We start from the raw sequence: 13,059 nt of genomic DNA on the forward strand, positions 1-13,059 counted from the left end.
CTGGTGAATTTATTCGCAAAAATTTGTTCTCCCATACACAATTGAAACAATTTGTGCTAATTCAGGAATCAACCATATCATCTCAAATTTAACATTGATGCTTGTAACCCAAAAAGCGTCGAATAATATATGAGAGCAAAAAGTCAATTTCTGCAGCGGTCAATGCACCCGCTTAAAGAAATGACCAAGTAAACAGAAAAAAGCTGAAAACCCGTATGCATTGCGGCATGTTCTTTTTTTTTCTTTCAACTGTTTATATTTTATCAAAAATAGTTATTTATGCATCATATGCAAAAGCGGATTTTTTCAACACAAATCAAGAATCAAGAAACGCATGTCAACAAATAAAAACATCTTTACTGCCCATATTTGATAAACGGTCTAAAGTGCCATGAACACCAATACGAGAAAAACGCAAAATAAATGTTTTAACTATTTTTTGCATCCTAATACTCAAAATAAAGTAGATAAATGTGCATAATAATCATTGTAGGTGTAGGACATAGGCGGTTGTGTTAAATTGCAAATTTAGATAAAGAATTCATGGAAAAAAAACTACTTCCAACTCAGTAGCCACTTTATCAAATATAACGTGAACAAAAGTTGACAAAAAGGTAGCTTTGAATTTGCCAATTGTCAATTGAATTTATTGATTATCAATGCGAAAAGAAATACCTCTGTTAAACAGTTAATAACTTTTTTGCCCCATTTGATACAAAGTTACGGTTTTCCACAATGTTAAGTAGAAAATTTCCTTTGGGAATTTAGTAAATTAGCACAAAACCTGTCAGCTGACTCGGTTCCTCAGAACAAACAAAAATGATGTTGATTTTTCAATGAATAATATTAAATTTTCCCATACAAACCTAAAAGTTCAAAAATCATGGATGAGTGTTAGACCAAACCGAAGCTTTTTAAACCCCAGGGTTTGAGAAATTTAAAAATGACCCCAAATCGGCTCAGTCTACTGATCAAGTAGGTCATGAAATGTACGATTTGACACTGAATTCAACGCTAAAAAGAAGCACTTTTCGATAATGTTTATAGTGTCGAAATGTTCACTTCTCATCACTGAATTGCCGAAAAGATATTTTTTATGTGATAACTATGAAAATATCGATTTTTATTATTCGCGTCTTGAAGATACGATTTCAAACATTGGATGTTAAAAGACCCAGCGTAGGCTAATGATGCTCCAAAACAATGAATCAAAACGACTCAACGCTCACAGTGAAAACAAATATATTCTGGTAATATTTAAGGAATAGGTGAAAATATATTATTTTTATCTACACATAAAAATAAATGATCATAAGCCGTTTAAAACAAAGAATTAACAAAAAAAAAGGATATTGCAACATTTTCCACTGAAAAAAAATTTTTTTTTATATTATTTACCATATTTTTAATTGTGTCGAGATCAACAATATTTTTCTGCTAATGTTGAAGACAAATTTCAATCTTTGAGACAATTCTCTATCCTCTATTTGCTATTCTCATTTCTCTATTCTGTTTACTCTATTTTCTATCTCCTCTATTCTCTATTCTCTATTCTCTATTCTCTATTCTCTATTCTCTATTCTCTATTCTCTATTCTCTATTCTCTATTCTCTATTCTCTATTCTCTATTCTCTATTCTCTATTCTCTATTCTCTATTCTCTATTCTCTATTCTCTATTCTCTATCTCTATTCTCTATTCTCTATTCTCTATTCTCTATTCTCTATTCTCTATTCTCTATTCTCTATTCTCTATTCTCTATTCTCTATTCTCTATTCTCTATTCTCTATTCTCTATTCTCTATTCTCTATTCTCTATTCTCTATTCTCTATTCTCTATTCTCTATTCTCTATTCTCTATTCTCTATTTTAAACTCAATATCGAAAAATATAGATATATATCAATATTAAACTCCTCGGCACCTGGAATTGTGAAACAGTTTTCGAAGTGTTTTCTTCATGAAATTATCTTAGCGCCTACGCTCGAAAACCAACCTGAACAGATCTCTGGAGCCGCCACAATGTTGCATGTTTCTTTTTTGGGTTGAGTTTTGCATTTTTCAGTAAACTTTGCAAAAAATTGAAAGTCTTGTTGAAATTTGGAAAAGTTGATGTTTCCAACGATATGATGAAAACAATTTACTTCGAAGCAATTAAAAACTTTAGATGTTTATTTAATCAACGTTCCATCAAAGTTCTACAAGCGACCTTCTACCTACTATTGGGGGTGGAGAAAATTTCAAGAGCATAATGAAAGGTCACAAGAACTATTCAACGGGGTGCCATTTCAAGATTAACTTTGATTTTAAACAAATGCTTGGATGCTTTAAAGCTTCCTAGAATTGAATTGAATTGAATTTAAACGAAAACCAGTATTCAGGCACTGATAACAAATTATTTTATGTTAATTTCATCTACTAGGAATCCTAATTTAGGATTAATCAACTGCCAATCGGCAAATCCCATCAGTTGATCAAAATAGGGTAGTCTCGATTACTCAATCCAAATCTATTTGATATACTCTTACAGCACAGGAAAGTAAATAAATTGGGAGCATGATTTGAATTTATCCAGAAAGGCAGAGCCCTTGAAAGCAAAATAGAATTAGGAAAAAAAATCCTTATCGATCCGCAAAACATTCCATCCCAAAATAGAACAAAATCATTAAACTACTGACGTGTAAAATGGCATCGAATCCGAAACAATGGGGAGCTGTAACGATTTGCTCAAATGTGCCTCTGCTCCGAAGAGAAATCGGTTCGATTTTTCATTCACACTCTTCCCTGACCCAAACCGGAACCGGATCCAGAACCGTTATCCCACCGACGACGCCCGACGACGCCCGACGACCGATTGCAGGCGATATCAAGAGAGGGTTTCGGTCGGTTCCAAGTAAAGGGTGATTGTTGAAGATAAAGAATACAATCACTTCAGCAGCACCAAATGCAAGAATAGCGCTGCTGTCTGACCCTCACTAGGATGGCATCCTTCCGGAAGTGAAGTGAAGTGCTTCTACCATTTGCTCTTCCACGAACCCAGCTAGTCCATGGGTAAAAGATAGCTGTCAGAGGAAGCACACCTGCAAAGCTTCACTTGTCAATCGAGAAAAAAAAACGACTGGTTGAAAAATTGATTCACACCCTCTCTTCCGAGCCATCCACACTTTGATTTAGAATTCATCTATCCACTCACTGGCTGACATGATCGATGTAAGATGATTAGATTTAGATTAGCGACGTGTGTCGATGAGTGATTTCAGTTAGCGAGAAAGTTTTCCACTCCACCTTTGCTCGTTCAGAAGAATCGATCTCAAACGATGAGCAAAGTGGAAAATCATTAGTCTTTTCCTGGAGCTGGGCTAAAAGATGGGACCCGGAATGGAATATCCATTAACAGTAACTGATGGAAGCTTTTAGCTGGCTAGCTCGCTCGCTCGTGGAGATCATAATTTTGTGCTCATATCTCAGTTCGTAGTTTGATGTTGGCCAGTTGGGAGATAGTTCAAATAGAATTGCTAAGTCTGTTTGAACTTGTGTTGGGTTCATCGTTTCCAGTTTTGACAATGATAAACGGCTCTGTTGACAAAACTGCTCAGGCTTTTTCAAATTATTTTTGAGTTATTTTTTGTTAAATTTCAGCAACATTACCAAAAATGCACAATTAATAAAGAATTGATTTCTTAAAGCATTTTCCTCTTTATGATCATCACAAAAACTCGGAAAAAAAACTTTTACTGGAATGAATTGATCAGAATCAAAGTTCCATCAATCATTGATGAATCAATAGACTAACATGAAAGAGAAAAACTGATTCTGAATGCAATAATATCCTCCATTCATAAAAAAAATTGCCTAGATATTCAAATTCCAGAGATACAACTGTCAAAAAATTCTACAACTTTAATAAATTTGAAAAGATATCATTACAAGTTTTCTGACTATACTAAATAAATGTACATGTATGTATGTACACATGTAGTTAAACCCACCAGTGGCTGATAGGTCTTCTGACTCGAGTCGGTACGGTAATTCTCGATCGCATATTCAAATATTGTTGTTGATTAATTCATCAACAATAGTTAAAGCACTATCGAGGGTTTCGTTACCACTGCACAGTGGTCCAGGACGGAACTTTATCGTGACAAAATTAATTACGAAAATACTATAAGAGATAGACAAATAGTGTTTGAAGCAAACAAACTCATCAAACCATGCGCTTCTATAATCTTGAATAAAATATAAGGGCGTTTCATTTTTGCATGACTTACACATAAAAACTTTTTCCAGTGTCCAGATAGAGTCAAACTGTCTTCTACAAAGTTGTAGTTAACGGTTTTTGAGGCAACTTTACCCAAGAAACCACGAACGTATGATGTTTGCGATTTTTTTATTTTTTAAATATAAAAATGTTAGGGTGTGTAAAAAGAACAGTATTTTTATTTATTGGTCACTGTCTACGGCAATTTAATGTCATACAGACTGATTACTTAATCTTATCTTAAAACTATCTTTACTTACATTGAAATCAAAATATACATACACTTGGTTGAACAATTTACAAGATATGTCAAACGGGTTATAAAATTCGTTCCTACCATAGTTGTTCAATCTCAGAGGCTCAAAACCCCGTAAGGAACGAGAAGGTACATGAAACGGTATCATTTCCACGAGGCTAGCACTATCAATATTACCGGATATGACGTCGAATATAAACAGACGACGAAATAGTGTAATACGTGAACCAATCGGTTCGATGTTTAAAATTCCACATCGAGCATGGTAATGTGGTAGGCGTTGAGGTTCGTTCCATGGTAGGTTAGGCAGTGCGTATCTCAGGAATCGCTTTTGAACTGACTCGAGTAGCTTCAATCCTCCGATCGTGTTTGGTGCCCAGACTTGAATATTGTACTCCAATCCACAGCGAACAAGCGAGCAATATAAAGCTTTGAGAGTTGTAGTGTCACTGAATCCTTTGGTATTCCTGACCAAAAATCCTAGGACTGTTTTTTGCTTTTGCCACCGTTACAGCTAAATGTTCCTTGAATGATAGCGACTTATCTACAATAACACCGAGATCTCGAATAGACTCAACTTTATCAATAGCCACGTTATCAGCTGTGTATTGATGCGAAATTGCAACCCTACTTCTGGTGAACGTAATAATCTTACATTTTTTTAAGATTCACTTCCAACATATTCACTTTGCACCAAAGCATAAGCTTATCGAGGTCCTGCTGTAGTGACAGGCAGTCTGTGTAGTGAGCTATTGAGCGGTACATTTTGAGATCGTCTGCATCTAATTCGGAATCGATAAATTCACAAAGGTCGTTCATGAAGAGGTTGAACAAAAGTGGACCCAGATGGCTGCCTTGAGGAACACCGGATGGAACCATCATATTTCGAGATTTGATGTGACATTGTCTGACGAAAGCAGTTCTGCCTTGAAGATATGATTCAAGCCATTTCACCAGCCAAGTTGGGAATCCCATTTTGTCCAATTTATCAATCAGGTACTTGTGAGGTAGTCGATCGAAAGCCTTTGAGCCTTTGAGATTTTGGCTCTAACTTTTGTGAAATAATTCAATGAAAATGTCCTCTAAACAGTCGGAATCCAATTTCATATTTATAAGGATTTAATTTAAGAAAATGGTAAAAAAAAGTAAGAACTACGCTTTTTTCATACATTTAAAAAAAATCGTTTCAGCATATGCGTTTATTTTGAATTTTCCGGTAGAAACAAATCGTATTGTGCCAACTCACAACGATCTGGGAAGTTCATGCTTTTGGAATCAAGACGTGTTTTCATATTTATCAAGAAACCACTCGTAACATTATAATTTCCAACATTGATAAATATACTGAAGAATTCCTCAGCAAACATTTAAGGAGGTATATCGCAGGAACATCAGAATCATTCAAACAATTTAACCAGATGAAAAGATTGTATTAAACTTACCAAAAAAGCATATAGCTACAAAAATTAAGGCGATATATCTACAATGACAAGATTTCAACGATTCGATTTCCCCATAAAATGCAAAATAATCGATTTTAAGAAATTTGAGAAAAACGAAAAAAAATCCCCGACCGAGATTTGAACTCCACGGTGCCAACTCATCAGTTGATATGATCCACGCTGTAGCTCTATGTGTGAGATTTTCTTTTTACGAACCGGTCAAAGGACGAAAAGGAGAGATCGGATAGAGTTTCAATCGATGGACCGCCCATTTATCGTAAATTCTATTACTTTTCTATTTCTATTAATATTGCGAGTTCATGTTAGCTGGGTCATAGTTGGGTCCGAAACATTTTTAGATTCGTGTCGAGTTTGAAGAAATATAACTCTGGACAAAAAACTAAACGCCGTACTAACAAGCATTCAGACCATAGATGCTAGAAAAAAATACGAGAGAAGAAAAGAGTGCTAGAGAACTGCTTCAAAAGTCCTAAAAATTGCAAGATTAAAAAGAGTATTCGAGTTAAATGGAAAATGTTTAATTAAAAGTTCAAGATTGGAAAATATATCAAATCAATCCTTTTGGATGATGAAATTTCACAAGAACGGAATAAGGATGGATTAAATTTTCTTATGGCATTAAATCCAAGAAGAAAAAAGGAAAAATGCAAAACTTTCTCAGGGTAGGAAACTGAAATAAAATTTGGTGAGAAGCTCATGATTTTTTAATTTATTTGTGTTTTTTTCTTTTGTTTCCGCTGAATTTAAAATGTTGTTAATCGCAAAAAATCGCATGAAACGCCCACAATATTATTATTGGGTTTAAGGGCAAAACCAGTAGAAGTTTAATTCCTCTTCAAATCCATGATGGCGGCTTCCACTTAACTGTAAATGACACATTCCACGCGTTTGTACCGCTTACAAGTGATTTTTATACGTTAGCGTATCAAAAATCTCAATCTTGTCAATAATTCTGATAATTCAAATCACACAAAACCAACAAAAAAAGAGAAAAAATATTTGTTTCATATAATTTTAAAAAACACTTTTTTTTGTTGGAAAAAGTGTAAAAATTGACAACTTTTACAAAATAATTTATTAAAATACATGGATTGATTTATTTTTTAATTTTTTAATAATTTTTGAAGCCAACAAACACTGTTTCATTGTGTAGAAAAAAACATTTTTTTATATGTAATGGGGTTGTTTTAAAAAGCGAATAAACCAGACGCGAATGAGTGATGGTCGGATTTTTACAAATCGAACAAAATTTAGTAATTTTTCAATTTGTTCTTTATCTTCAAATCAAAAACAAAAAAATAAAAAAAAAAAATAATTTATTTAGGTAATTTTTTAAACAAAGACTGTGAGAAACAGTAATTTTAACGCATGATTCCTCAATGTGTTGCTATTCAAGTGTCAGTCAAAATGAGGAAAAAGTAAGGCAAAGATACTGAAAATTCATGATTAAGCAAGTTAGAATAACATTAATAAAAGTGTACATATAATTTGAAGGCTCTAAAGAATTTTTCAGAATAACTTGAAATTTCGTGACGTCAATTCAGTTCACTACCCTGTTTTGTTTTAACTGAATGAATTCACATCACAACTTGAAAGAGGCATAACTTTGTTCGTTGTAGCTCTATCAAGAAGCTACGAACACCAAATTGTGGGAAATTGCTTTCTTTATAACTTGTTTCAAGACACCAATATCCTATTCCAACAGAGAGAACAGGAAATTGAAGTGGTATGTACTGAAGTAAAAAATTTCCAAATCTAGCGTGAATTCACGTCACAAAAGTAATCGATCACAACACAACCAACTTAAACTTTTTAATTACCAAATTATTTTCATTTTTAAGGTAAATTTAATTTGCGACCATTTGCTACTATTTTTTTTCATTTTCAAGTAAATTGGTTGACTTCTAGAATGACACGGTGGAATGTGTCAAATGACTAAAAAAACACACAAAAGCTTTACAAAATTGGTATTGGGTGAAAGGGCTAAACTAGAAGAACCAGACCATGTTTGTTTTTGGCAACACACCCGAATGTTTTGTATTGCCAAAATAGAATGTTGCTAAAATCGAACGATTTTTTTCTCAACTTTGTTTTCACTCAATTTAATGTAGTATAACTACTATTTCTTGAGTTTTTGACAATTTCCGATCATTTTAAATCATTTTTATTATTTTTTATCATGTTTCTGATGCATTTAACACTTTTCTAGTTTTGTTTATAGTTTTTGTTTATTTTTTGTCATATTTGCAATCTATGTCATTCTATTATGTCTATCATGCTATAATGTCTAAATTGTATTGGTCCTATTCTAGCGAAAATTATAAGGTTTTTGTTGTTTTTGTTAACCGTTCGATTTAGGCACATGTGCCAAAATCGGATGTTTCCAGTTGCGCGTGGGATGCCGAGCAGTGCGGTTAGTAAGTTTTATGCTCCTCGTGTGGTGTTTGCTTTAAACGGAAGAGAAGCGATCATGCGCGGATCTACGGGGTGGGGGGGGGGGGGGGGGGGTTGATGAGGGTGATAACCCCCCCCCCCCCCCATAGCGGAAAAAAAATTCATCAGTAAAATCGTCACAAATTTTTAACTCAATTTAGATGAAATATAATTTTTTCATCTGTTAAAATAATTCAAACAATCCAATAGCTGCTTAAAAATATGCTTGAATTGAGTATAAACAGTATGCGCATGTATAACATCGTATTGGCTTTTGGCGTGCGAAAAGGATAAAGCTTGCACCTCACTTTTTAAGGAATTTCCTTCAGCATGACAGCAGATCGGTTTTCTTTATAACCCGATATCCGCAGTTGTTGTAAGCGCCATTACCAGAAACGTTGGTTGATAGTGACTAGTTCTGAATGATTTCTTGAAAAGGCCTGAAATAAGCCAACATTTATTTTAAAAGACATACACCGTCTTAGCCGATTTAGGCTTTACAGACTGAATAAATGACGTAAACAACTTAAGATTTACATTTAACACCCAGTACCGAGATGCAAGGCCGGATTAAGGGGGGGGCAAAAGGGGCAATTGCCCCGGGCCCCCCGGCTCAGGGGGGCCCCCCGAGAGAAAAAAAAAGTTTTACATTACTTAAATCATACAACTATAATTTCTACAAATCTATGGAAAGAAATCAAAACTAGAAAATCGGAATGAAAACTTGAAACATAACAACAGTTTTTCAAGTTAAAGAGGCTCCCTAGAGTAAGTAGTGAAGAAGTTCTACCGCATTTTGCGGGCTGAGAATGTCATAATTTTGGTATTGAATTTCAGAGTTTTCAATTCAAAATCTGGACAAAAATATTGTAAACCTAATTCGAAAAAAATAAAGAAGAATATGAGGCAAAACACCTCCAATTTTCATTTTTTTTATCGATACAAGCTAAATAGCTCACAGTGCTAAGAGAGAACAGAAAAGCTTTATGATAAACATTTCAGAATTTTAAACGGGCAGTATTCGGATTAAATAAGTTTTCATTTTTCAATCATTATTATTGAACTTTCCGTTGGTTTATAAATTCTAAACCGTTTTCCTTTCCTTTTTATTGAAAATAAATGCTTAAAAACTGTAGTTGCTTAAATTGGACCAATCGACAGTAAAGACTTTCTTTATTGAATTTCTATCCCAAATTCTGCCTTAGACTTAAAATTCGTATTGGAAAATTTTCAACTGATAAACTCAAAATTTTATCAGCTATTGAAGTAAATATCCTGAATTCAGTATATCATTTTCCAAATGATCATTCTCAAGTTATCATAAAAACGATCTAATAATTGAATTGCCAATATCATTGAGTGATTTTCTTAATATGAATATATATTTTTTTTTAATCTAATCTTTATCCAAATTCAATTCATTGAGATTTTCAAGTCTTGTGGTGTTTCTTCTGTTAATGTAGTTCATTTTCATGGTTTTTCCAAATTTTGAGAACTCAGGATCTTTATTTAAGGTTATTAACTCATATGGATTCTTTTTTGAATGATAACTGATTATGTGATTCAAACATTTCATCTCTAGTTCGATTTTATTTTCAATCGATCATTTTGGCACTTATACCCCTTGAGCTTTGAGAGCATCCGATTAATTTTTTGTCACATTTAGAATAACAATTTGATTACCATTTTTTTATCCGATGAGAGTCATAATTCATAAGTTTTTTTTTTGTGTTTCGAAGATACTAAATCGAAGTTCACATGTGGGGAAATTTTTGCTTCGGCTCTGATTGTAACTTTAAATCTTTTTTTTTAAACCTAATTAATATTTTTTTCTCAAAACTTGATTTGAAATTATTATTTAGATTTTAGACATTGAATTGTGTTTCGGAATATAACCTGATTTTTATTCTTGAATTCTCAAACTCTTATATCAATATCTCTATGGAATTTGAGTTTAATTATTTTGTTTATTTTTTTAAAATTTTGTCTTCTATGTTTTAAATCTTCATTATAGTTTCCAATTGTCATGAGGTAAATATTTCCCGATGAAACGAAAATGAGAAATAAATTTTGCATTTTTCAGCTCATATCAGAGCATTCATTTTTTTAAATTTCTTAACTCTTTCACGATGTTTGCTCGTGATTAATTAACAATTTTCATTTGAAGGTACCAAAAACTATCTTCTAGACAGACAACATGGCTATTTGAAAACATTATACTGAACTCATCTCCATTTCTTTTACACGTTTGAAATGTTTTGTATTCTCTGGGATAAACATTTGAAAAAAATCGAATCATTGGGGCCCCCCAAGAAAAATTGCCCCGGGCCCCCCGATGGCTTAATCCGGCCCTGCCGAGATGGGAATCGAACCCATGCCATCAGTGGACCAGCGATTACCGTCTTACCACGCTAACCACCCGACCACCGAGACGTACAACTGTTGTTTCAAGTTGATCATAAAGTGATTTCTTTCCTATGCATGTTTAAAAAACTTGATGGTTTTCTAAAGTAAACCTGCATTAAGAGAAGCGACATCTGATCCTTCTTAAAATAAAATATCTGGTCACATCGCCGGAAGCTTGGACAAAAAAATTCTCAGTACTGTTTTGTGGCTCAATGTTCAAGCTCTCAATTGAACGATCAGTAAATCCAACAAGACAGTTTTTTTTAATCGATTGGAATTTTGTGTTTCAGACGTAGAAGAGGTCCACGGATGAAAATTTTCAATAATTGTTTTATGTACGGCTAGAAATATTCGTGATATAATTCTGACATTTTCAGTAACACTTTTTAAGTGTGGGAAAATAACCTCAAAAGCGAGCATGTCTTGAACGGACATCACGTAAGCAAGTGTGCGTAAGAACTGCCAAAAATAACTCTATATGTTATTATTATACGACGAATATATTCAGCAAACCTCTTTAATAAAATTAAATATAATATTTTATTTGTCTAGATACGTGCTTATTTGTGTTTTAAATGTTTGATTGTTTTAGATTGTTTTTTGATTCACGTCTTTAAATTTATATTTTAATGGAACTTCAAGTGAAAAATATGTAAAGTTATTGAATAAATACATTGACGGGTTTCGATAAGTAATGAAGAAGCATACGGTTTAAAATTGGAACTCAAAAGAGAAAATATTTTGATTAAATATAATTAAAACTTGTATATATGGCTTTTTTACCCGAATATTGTAACAGTTTAAAAATTAATAAGACGTAGTTTTAACCATAAAATCAGAGATGCTCATTTGAGTAAGTTGAAAATTTCAAATGCAAGGCTTGCAGCGGTTTTACGTTAATTTTGCATTACAAGAATCAAACCCTGTAAGTGGCATTGTGATCAGCCGAAAAAAAAGGCAAAAAGTGAACTGATGCTCCTGTAGCATAAACATTTTTTTTCCTACTTATGGTTTGTTACATTTGGTTAAATCAACTGCGGAGAGCTTACTTTTAGACCTTTTGAGTAAAATCTAAAAGCTTCAACATATTGCACAAATTCATTTTATAGTAATCAGATTAACTCATGTAAACTAATAGGATTGAAATCAACTCTCTTCAATTAAAATTCAAACGCAACCCTGCTCAATAGAAGACAGTGGTGAATTTGATTATTACGTTGAAGTTGTTTTATGATTTCAAATAAATTTCCTAAGCGGTTAACATCTGTTTCCAAACTGTTCGGCGCCTTTTTTTACCAATCCTTTTCGGTTCCAAGAAATTCGAAACGAGGAGATACGCGGCCCAATACCCTCGTCGAAATGCGGTCAGATATCTTCGTGACAAAATCTCCCTCTCCTGGGCGCCGAACCTTTCCTACGCAACATCCCATCCATTTGGGCTCGAATACAAACCAGCAACTTGTGGCCCCCACTCGTTAATCAAGTCGTGCAAAAAAGATCCATCTCATAATTTACCCTCATCGTTACGATACGCAGCAAGGGCATCCGCGAAAAAGGACCTCTCATTCGGGATCTTTTGGAGCTTTGTTCGTGGGATAACGAATGGTAAATGTCATTGTACACGCTAATTTGTAACAACCAGAAATTCTCACGAATTTCCTAGTTTTTTTTATTCACAAAATTTCAGACATTTTAATATATTTTAATTTTTTCAACAATAGCTCTCAATTCGCCAAATTTCATAAATATTCATAAAAACTAATAATCGTGTAATCATGCCTTCGAAAGGACACTCGAAGTCGGTTCCCTGGGGCTGACTGACCTTCGTCGACGGGCCCAAATCGAACAAATCATGTGGTTCAAAAAAAAAGAGAAGAAATAAAAGACCGGAAGGCGAAAAACGAGTCGACAAGTCCCATCAATAATCAGCTTCAAGTGCCATCATCGTGACATTTGGCTGACCCCCATCGGAGTCGATTTTGGTAGCCAATGAAGTTTACTGGCCCTCGTAGTAGATTGGTTCAGAGATGGGTGTTTTTCCCTTCTCATCGAGGCAACGCGTTATGAAATTGAATTCAGTTGGACTGTGAAAGTTCATCTGGAAAGTCGGTTTCTTCCAAGTATTGTTAGCAAAAAAATCGAAAAAATTGAACCAGCTTCACAGAAGCTTCACTTTTACACGCCTCAGCAATATTCGGCCCAAATGCCTTACTTTTTTGGTGATGTTCCACAAGTTCATCGATCCA

The 13,059-nt window shown here is 33.9% G+C and overlaps 1 protein-coding gene across 1 annotated transcript in view; it reads left to right on the forward strand.

Annotated features, from left to right (window-relative positions):
• Positions 1-13,059, forward strand: part of LOC129758771 (60S ribosomal protein L36) — a 364,808-nt gene that overhangs the window by 13,218 nt on the left and 338,531 nt on the right. The window lies entirely within an intron of this gene.

The sequence above is a fragment of the Uranotaenia lowii genome, chromosome 3 (assembly GCF_029784155.1).
Source record: "Uranotaenia lowii strain MFRU-FL chromosome 3, ASM2978415v1, whole genome shotgun sequence".
In the NCBI taxonomy this organism is placed as follows: domain Eukaryota; kingdom Metazoa; phylum Arthropoda; class Insecta; order Diptera; family Culicidae; genus Uranotaenia; species Uranotaenia lowii.